At 44.1% G+C, this 10,333-nt stretch overlaps 1 protein-coding gene across 1 annotated transcript in view; it reads right to left on the reverse strand.

Annotated features, from left to right (window-relative positions):
- Positions 1 to 6,253, reverse strand: part of LOC128690173 (uncharacterized) — a 94,113-nt gene extending 87,860 nt beyond the window's left edge. The window contains exon 1 of the mRNA XM_070090433.1: positions 6,178 to 6,253. The gene's annotated coding sequence lies outside the window, so the exon portion shown is untranslated. The remainder of the gene's footprint in view (positions 1 to 6,177) is intronic.
- Positions 6,254 to 10,333: the final 4,080 nt, after the last annotated feature.

A 10,333-nucleotide genomic window follows, 5' to 3' on the forward strand; every position in this document is an offset into this window, starting at 1 on the left:
TGCTAGAGATGGTTTTGCAGGAAATGTTACCTAAATCGAAGGAGACTGACAGATGAAAAGATGGGAGATCAGGCACCAGGGCATGGGGAAGAAGAGCACAGGCCTAGAGGAAGGAACGGAGTGTTGGATTTGCCAAGTAGTGAGGAGGAGACACAAGTGGTAGAGGTGCACTATGAGGAGAGTCAGGAGACAAGTATGGAGGAGGTAGTGTCGAGGAAAAAGGCAGCAGTCACGTCTGACTCAGATGATGTCCTAACACCGGCACAAAGACCCAGGAAAAAGACATGGGTTGATGGGGTGTGCAGAGGCAAGGAGAAAAAGAAATGCCAGGAAGGTGTTAGGGGTGGAGGGGGAGGGGGTGGAAGTGCCAAGGACTGTCTGGGGCTATGGGACAGTTGAAAAATGAGGTGGGGAAGTGTGGGCAGAAATTGTAAGCAGGCCTAAGGTGTATGATGATCAATGTTAATGGTTTGTGTGCTAGTGGTAAGAGTGAATAGTTGAGAGGATTGCTGTATCGCTACAGGGTGGATGTGGCTTTTGTACAACAGCATAATTTGAAAGCTGGAAAAGTACTGGAGGTGAATGGATATCGAGCTTATGTGATGCCAAAGGTACGTTTAAAAGAGGGAGTAGGTGTTTAATTCACGAGAAGTTGTTTTGCAATGGTTCGAGGGGGGGGGGGTGAGGGAATAATCATGAGGGTAGACAGGTGGTGGATCCAAGAATGCATGTCTTGTTGGGGTATGTGCCTGCAGAGAGAAGAGGGTAAAATTGGCATTCATAAGGGAGGATCTTTCATACTTCTTGAGTGCGCTCCCAGGGGTAGCATTGATTGGGGGACATTGGAACTGTGTAATAAGGAGAATTGACGTGATGCAAAGGGGGCAGGGTTCTTCTTGAACGTGTAAAGAGATTTGTGTAGAGATATAGGGATAAGAGATGCATTTTGGGGTGAAACAAGTGAAGTGGAATATACTTAAGGGGGGATTATGCAGCTAGATTGGACAGGATATACATGACAAGGAGGTTTCAGCGAGTTCACACCATCGAAGCAATATATTCAGACCACACAGCAGTAGTGGTGGGGGTGGCTTGGGATTCGTTGGAGAAATGGTGTGGGAGCTTTCTGGAAGTTAAACATGCAAATCTTTGAGGACAAGGTGGGGGAAGGGTTTGCCTCATTGTGGAGGTACCTTAGTGAGGAGGCAAAAGGGGTGTGTAATGTGATTCATTGGTGGGATAGTGTGGCCAAGGAGAGGATTCGTCAGTTTTATGTGGGGGAGGGGAAACTGATAAATCAGCTAAAGTATGGACTAACCAATTATTTAGAAAGTAGATTGGGGTGCTGTTACGAGAGATGCTGTGGGGGGGAGAGGGTCTTTCCAGACAGGCAATGGATGAACTTAAGAGGTCACAGGAGGAGTGATTTCATGTGGCAAGGGTACAGGCGGGCATGGAGGAAGTGCTTTGGGGGGGACAAACCATCGGCACGTGTGTTGCGGGGACAACAGCAGAGGAAAGCAACCACGACATCGGGTGGTTTCATTGAGGAGGCAGGTGTTAAAAACAATGGAGGGGACGAGTATGTTTGTGGACGAGTGGTACGGGCAATATTGGAGTAGACAGGTGGATCAGAAGTGTGCGTGTGCGTAGCTTCGGGGAGGAAGGACAGGGAAGTGCTGGGTGGTGCCATTGAAGAGCAGGAGATATGGAGGGGGCTTGAAGACATGAGCAGGGGTAAAGCACCAGGTATTGATGGATTACCAAGTGAATTTTACCTACAAAATTGGGATCTGTTAAGGGGTTTTTTGGTAATGTTGTTCAATAGGATGAAAAAGGGGGAGAGGTTGGGGGAGATGCAAAGCACGGGGGATGTGGTGCTTGTACCTAAGGGTAAGGTGCAGAGTACACAGGGATTATAGTGCGATTTCTCATGTGTGCCGACTATAAATTGCTTGCAAAGGTTTTAGGGAACAGGTTAAAATGCTTTGTGGGAAGGGTAGTGTCAAAAAGTCAACTAGGGTTGCCGGGAAGATAAATGGAGCTTGGGCATGGAATACTTAAGGGGTTTGTCGAGGGTTTGGAGGAGATGCAGAAGGAATGGGTAGGTTTGCTTTAGATTGGCAGGGAGCTTACAATCAGGTGGAATGGGAGGGTTAAAGAGATCCTTAGCAAACGGTTTCAGGGACGAGATTGTGGGGTGGGTTGAAATGATGTACAAGGGGGGCAAAGGCGAGAATTCAGTTCACTGGACGAGTGGGGGGGAGGGGTGAACATTGATAGTGGCTAGAGGCAGGGGTGCCCACTATTGCAGTTATTTGCATGTGTGCAAGTTCCATTCTATAGGTTGGTAGGGAACAGGGTGTGGGGGGGGGAGAGGGATCGAGGGAGGGCTTAATCAGAAATGACATAACAGGGTACATGGAGGATACGATTCTTCTGGTCTGGGAGGGAACAAGGCTGATCGAGTGAACGGGAGGTGGTGGTTCGTATGTTTGGAGGGGTGACAGATACAAGGGTAAATGCTGATAAAAAGATCATGTGGAAAGAGTTGCATGGGACTGCAACATGGTGAGGAGGAAGGACCAGTAGTTGTTAATTGATGGCATTTTGTACAAAGGGACCATAAGGGAGGCTAGGGAGGCGAATTCGTCGAGAATGGTGGGACGCGTGTGAAGTCTGTTGGGGATGCCGAGGCCTTATCACTTTACGTTATTTCAAAGGGTGATTGTTATTAATGTGCTGCTGTGCAGTAAGGTATGGTATGGTATGTAGCAGCAGTTTACCCATTGTTGGGAACCGATATTACTCGTATCGTTAGATGTGTTTAGGTTCTTACGGGGGTCAGGTTGTGAATGGATACTGCGGGAGGTGGTGACCTTGCCAGAGAGGAGAGGTTTAGGCTTGTTTGACCTGCAGAAGGTGAAGTGTGTTTATCAGGTGGGAGTGGAAGAGACTAGGGGGCAGAGGGAGGGACACAGGTTGCAGGACATATTGAAAGTGATGTATGCGGGTGGGGAATGAAGAGCGAGTGCTTGTTGAGGGCAATAATGTAGGCGTGTGAGCCAGAGAAACTAAAGGCTAGGTTTATATCCAATGTTGATGGTTAAGGAGACAGCTCCAGCAGAGGGGCTGTTCCCAATGTATGCATGGGAAACTATATGGAATTGTTTGGGCAAACTAAGGCTACAGCCCAGGGCAAGGGAGAATGTTAAAGTTTTAGCATGGGATTCTTCAGTCAGGATCAGCCTTCAGAAATAGATGGGTCATTGAGGAGGGTTGGTGTGGGGGGGCTGGAGACATTTTATGTGGTATGTTTTTGCTATTAACGGGAGGGTTTGAGGGAATGGATGGGGAAAGTGGTTGGTAGGAACTGGGGTGTCTGTGCTGAGAGCACCTAGCCTTGATATGGGAGGGGGCGAGGATGTTGCAAGGGGAGTAGCATATTTGATGGTTGATTTAGTGTATATCGTGGGGAATGCGAGAGAAGAGTAATGGAGAGGAGAGAAAACGGGTTTTAGCAACGACATTTTGTAGTACAATGAATAGGAATCGGGAGGTGTATGGGAGGAGACGAGATGGAGATTTCGCTGAGGGTTACAAGTCCATCACTGTTGGGGAGAGTGGGGAGTTGCTGGGGTTGTGAGGGGGCAGTGGGTTCAGCAGTTGAGCAAAGTGTTAAAGGGGAAGGGAACAAACTAGCTTGCCAAACTAAAGGGGAAAGGTGGGCAGTGGATTGTGCGTGCATGCGCGCGGGGGAGTGGGACGAGAGTGAGAATGGGATGATCGAGTGAAGTTTAAATGGGGGATTTCACCCTATTTTAGAGCTCCCTGTACCTGAGCACACTAAAGGAGAGGTCATACGGTCTTCGTGCAAGTGTTCAAGTGCATGTTATATGGTTAGGGAAGAATGAATGTCGGTTTGTGGTGAGCAGGTCGAGTTTTACACTTGCAGTTTGTTCCACCATAAGGTAGGTGGAAACGTACAGTGTATTGTTGAATGAGAAATGATGTTGGTTGGATAGTTTAATTTTCGTTAAGGACAGGGCTCCGTGGGTGGCGGAGGGTTGAGAGCCTTATGAAATTATAAGGCACGTTAGACATTAAGGGAAATCGACCAAACGACACTGGAGGACAGGAGAGATAAGGGGGACGTAACGACATACAAAATACTGAGAGGAATTGACAAGGTGGACAAAGACAGGATGTTCCAGAGACGAGACACAGCTGGAAGTTGAAGACAGATGAATCCTAGGGATGTTAGGAAGAATTTCTTCGGCCAGAGTTGTCAGGAAGTGGAATAGTTTGAGAAGCGATGTAGTGGAGGCAGGATCCATGCATAACTTTAAGCAGAGGTATGATGAAGCTCACGGTTCAGGGAGTGATCTAGTAGCGACCAGTGAAGAGGCGGGGCCAGGAGCTAGGACTCGACCCCTGCAACCTCAACTAGGCGAGTACAACTAGGCAAGTACAACCCTGACATATGGCATACACAATATAGTTAAACACGATAAACATATCGTTTATAAACTGAACAGTAATTATAATAGGAAAACAACCTACACTATAAACACGATACAGTAAAATGCACAACACAAAAGCTAACCTAACAAGTACATACACGATACATGCATCTGTTACAACCATAAGAGTGCCATATAGTGACATATACCGGCCCTTCCCACTTCTCTAATCAAATTACAAACGCTTGCCTAATAATTGAATATGCTCCCCCCTTGTACACTCGACACCCAAACGACACATCAGAGATATCGTACATACCCCAATGTACCTAAAACAGTTATGTTGACAAAAATGCAATTGCATACGCCGCCATCACACATATGCCCAACATAGATAAAGCCAATCCCTCACCACACATTACTTAAGTTTTTCACATGATCTCAATTATATTCACTTCCACCCCTCCCCCTCCCGGTTATGACTACCCCACAGGACATATCCTCAAGTTGTATTATAAACAAAACCCTAAGCTCCATTAACATGACTTTTACAATGGGAATCAAATACTACCGTTTTTTTGTCCCATGCAGCATTCACCGACTTCATGTAATATTATACATAGCTACAAAAGGCCGTCTTTAACCTCTCCTCTTATGCCAGTATGGTGCGACGTTTTATGTTTTAAGTTTTATATGCATTAACCCTTTGTCACAGGGTTTGTTCGTTATGTATTGTATTTTAAATAAAATACTAAAAAATATTTTAATAGTGTAGCGGCTAACAGTCAGCGAATCAACGCCAGGAATCTGGCATTTTCAAGCGATATTTTTAGCTACAGGAAGCTCTTATCCAGTCCTGAAGACGTGCCAGGTGACCATAAGGTCTTGTCTGATCTGCGGAAAGAGGAGCGTCTTAACACTACTACTGGATGTTACAGGAAGAGTGACGACTGATTACCAGTGGAAGCTGTTAGAAGGTCGACATTTGATTTTCACTATTTACGAGGTGTACTTTATAGAAGGAAGAAATTACGAGGTGAAAGAAGGAAGGTCGAGTTGAGATTAGAACCAAATTAGGTATGAAAAGTCTCCCCAGGAAAAGTTTTCACCTCACTGTGAAGCTGTTAAAGAGTAAACTAATTAAAACTAAACTATAGGAATACACTTATCCAAGCTAAGGTAAAACTCACTCACGAAAACTTATGCACAAGTTTGAAGAATGGTTTAAAGATTTTATATGCTTACAAAGTGGGTTTACCCTTAATTTACCCAACTTTTAAGGTTGAGCGGTAAACCCATAGGGGAGGGGGTAGTGGTTATACAGCAAGAACTCCATTAATCAAGAATTCCTCGTCAGCAAAAGCTTACCTTAATTGGTAAAATACTTGACAGAGGTTGCTGGTACACTACCTTGCTGAAATAGTTAACATTGGTTTATCCATTCAAGTTTATTATCAATGAAGTTTTAAACCAGTAGTTTTGTTTATAATTTTAAGTATTTTATAACCTAAAACGTTCAAAACTTAACCCAAAAATAATTTAACAGTTTAATGTTGAGCAGTTAACAGTGGTTAAATATCCTCTTAAACAACCGGTTGAGAGTCAACCTCGTTAACCCTCAACGTTGACCAGTGGTGTTAAGTCATCTTTGTTAGTCTGTCGCGTCAGAATTAACAAACACATACCTATAAGGCACCAACTTGTAGACGTTTACCTGTTAATGTGAGAAACTGACACTGCAAACTGGTGTTGTGATGACCTGGGCTGCCAGACACACACTGACCTCGCTCTCTCAGGTCAGCTAACCTTACCTGACCTCACATTCAAAAATCAGGAAAAATATTTATCTGTATCTGCTTTGTAAATTAATTTGAAAAGTTTATTTTATACATACATGACTGAGAATTTGCTCTACTGTTATTAAAATAAAAGCATTTTTTATATATTTTTTTCCAAAAAAGTTTCATTACATGAAAAAATAGGAACACTGCAGGAGACCTACTGGCCATTACTAGGCAGGTCTTTCTCAAACCCCAAACGCGCTAACAAAAATATTTGCCCAACTCATGTTCAATAATACAATATAAGTACTTACAAATCTTTAATGTAATGTGACGTTGGTAACTTAAATTCTGTATGACATAAACTATTTTTTTATATTTTTATTTAAAACAGAACAAATACAAGAATGTATAAGAGTATAATAAAATTAAAAACTATACTGGATATTACCTAAACCTCTATTACACAATCCCAGTACAGAAAACAAACACTACAGATAATGGCCATATTGCAACCATATACACAACCCAAAACATATCCTACAAACCCCACCTTTTACAATAATTATTGCAAGTGCCGACACATTGTCCTCATCGCTCTCGGGCTGTGTGGACAGGCTGTACAGTAGCTCCCGAATCATCTGACTTTCTGCACAGTTTTCATATTCGTCTCTCAACTCTTGAGTAGAGAGGACGTACTTGGAACTGCGCTCTGACCCCTGGTGGCAGATGACAGTATTTTCATCATGGCGGAGAGTGGCCGCAGACGTGTAAACACTGTCTGTTTAGAATTGGTGAGGGGCGTGCTCACTGCCCAGAACACTAACATGTTGCTGACGGCGATATTGTGGGATACGTATGGCATCGCTAATGAAGACCTTTATGGAGTCTCACTGAATGGTGTGGCACGCATTTTCGTTAAGTTCTGGCTGAGCAGTACATATGAAAACATGGTGGCCAAGTATCAGGACGTGGTTAAGACGGTTACCCCTGGCGTTAGTGTCCGTCTTCATGAGGTTTTTTTTTTTTTATATTTTATTTAAACCATGACATTACAAAATATAATATGTAAAACTCATTTAAGTCGATAATTAACACAATCCTCCCTACATCTAATATTACACACCACACTTACAACTCCGTGTGGGTACACCCCCCCCTCCCTGCTCCCTCATCCTATCACTTAACCCAAACCTGTTGGAGCTACCCAGCAGAATTACATGATATGAACAACACTTTTATATACACATCCCTCGAAATGGTACTTAATAATCGACTACAGACCATACAATGCATTGCATTGACCATATTATACAGACATATTACCCCCCCCCTCCGTGGTTATCCAACCACCCCACTATTTACAACCTAACATACTATAAACAATGAATGTTGCTTAATCTAAAGTCACACAGCAATGATCCAACATTAATTTATGTAATTGTCCTAATGGTTCAGTTACATAACAATATGTATTACATAACAATGGTGATATAGAAAAGTCACAAAGACATACAAAATTACTACAAAACCATAAGAATAAACTTAGTCTCAAAATCCAACACATGTAAGCCTTTACACATTTAAACATGCAATTCCAGTGTTAAAACAATAACACAGCTTCAACTATGACATTCAAGCTCTATACAGCTTATATGGACATTACATAGTACTATTGACAACAGTACAATACAACATAAAATATAACCATGACATAAGTAACACATAGACTGTGCCTAGCACGCACCTAACCACAAAAACCTATAACACCACTGTTGCCCAACTTTATTACACTATCTGACGTGCAGTAACCTCTTTACTCTCAAAACAAAACTGAATTGCAGAACACCAGTGACGAACAATAATGCACAGACATTAATACAAACATATCACATCATATCTCTGGACACCGTGCATGATCACAGCATCAACACTATGCAGTGCAAGGCACCAGAAAAACAAGTTGGAGCAAATACATGCAATTATTATAGCAAATCTCCAAATTACAATGTCATTACCGTAAATCAATATTACCACACACAATATGTATAATAAGTATAAAGTCCAGTCACACAAAAACTGGCCAGCTCCACAGGTGCTAGCACCCGTGGTCCACATATTATTCACTCATGCATCACTCATCCAACACTCTCGCAAAACTTTTGTTATCCATTACCAGGGAGGCAACCCTGTTTTCACCCCTGACCTCCCTACCCCACCAACACTTTCCAATCATACCCTCCCCTCCCTCGTCTATTACAAGTCTAATAAAACCTGTAACGTAAGTTGCCTATATCCCTCTGAAAAATCCTTCACCCACCTCCTCCCATAAATTTCCTTATTTCTACATACCGTTTTATAGAACGTTAACGCTAACACCCTCCTCTTCACCTCAGTAACCTGTTTGCCCCGCATTCCCCACACTATATAGATATAATCTGCCATAATGTACCCCACAGCTCTGATTACACTTTCCTCCCAACCCCCCACGTCGAGACTTAATGCTCTCAATACAGAAATTCCTTTACCTCCTATCCTATTTATCACCCTATTTAACCACCCCTTGACACTCCTCAGTCCATCACAAAAATATACTACATGAAAAGCCGACTCCTCCCCACCACATATCCCACACTCCCCCCCGTCAACGACTCGTCTATCCCGTAGAACCACACCCGACGGTAAAATGCCATGCAGAAAACGATACATTACATCCCGAACACGAGGTTGCAACCTCATCCTACTCAACCTATTCCATATACTTCCCCATGCATACATGGGGAAAATTCCCTCTACAGGCGCTACAACCCTCCCGGCTAACAATCTACACAACCTACCTATTTTAACCTTTGCTGGCTCTCGATCCCACGCCAGAGCCCTCAACACATTTTCACACTCATGCAACTCAACTCCTGTATACATCCGTTGCAATCTGTTATGGATCCTGGCCAAACCCCCCCCACCCACACTTTCCCTCATCACCTCCCTTTTAATGAAGACACATTTGACCCTCCGCTTTAAGTCCAGCAATCCCAGCCCCCCCTTACTTACAGGTAACATTACCACATCTCTCTTAATCCAATCACAGCTCGAACCCCACAAGAATTTAAAAACCATCCTAAGTATGTTCGTTATTGCTGGCCCAGTTAATGGGAACACGGCTGCCACGTGCCATACTTTGCTATACAGTAAGATATTAACCACAATGGCACGCTGCACAAGGGTCAAATGATAAGGTCGCAATGCACCCAAGCGTCCCTGAATCCTTTCTACCATCCTAAGCGAGTTTTCCATGCGTGCCACAGGTAGATCGTCTGCATAAATAAGACCGCAGATTTTTAACGAATGCACCTGCCTCCTCACAACTGCACTACCCCAATCAACCCTACCCGCCCAAGCTCCTAACCCCATGACCATCGATTTATCTGAATTTACCCTCATACCAGTTGCCCCTGCGAACATTTGTACTACCCCGTCTAATGTGTCCATTGACATCCCCTCCCTGATCAGAACAGTTGTATCATCCACATACCCAATTAAAACTGGCCAAACCCTCGCAACCTCACACCCTGGTCCCTCTACGTGACACATACGCTGCTCCATCAATCTATAAAAGGGGTCCTGTACGCACGCAAACAATAATTGTGACATAGGACACCCCTGCCTAAGTCCCCTACCCATTACAATCTTCCCACCCAATCGACCATTAATCTGTACCCTCGCCATTGCACCTCCATACAACGCCTCAACCCAGCCCACTATTTCTTCCCCAAACCCCTGACCCCTGAGGATGGCTTTCAATGCTTTCCGATCCACTCTATCGTATGCCCCTTGCCAATCGAGCGCCACCAAACCTCCCTCCCTCCCCCCCCCTTTTGCCTCCACGAAATCCCTAAGTAACCCATGCCCCTCCACCATAGACCTCCCTGGCAAACCAAACTGAGTTTTTGATACTACCCGCCCTACCACACACTTGACCCGATTTCCCAAAATCTTCGCAAACAATTTATAATCTGCGCATAACAACGAGATCGCCCGATAATCCCGAAGCGTATGCTGCCCCTTACCCTTCGGTACCAATACAACGAC

Source organism: Cherax quadricarinatus, chromosome 32 (genome assembly GCF_038502225.1).
Source record: "Cherax quadricarinatus isolate ZL_2023a chromosome 32, ASM3850222v1, whole genome shotgun sequence".
Classification (NCBI taxonomy): Eukaryota; Metazoa; Arthropoda; class Malacostraca; order Decapoda; family Parastacidae; genus Cherax; species Cherax quadricarinatus.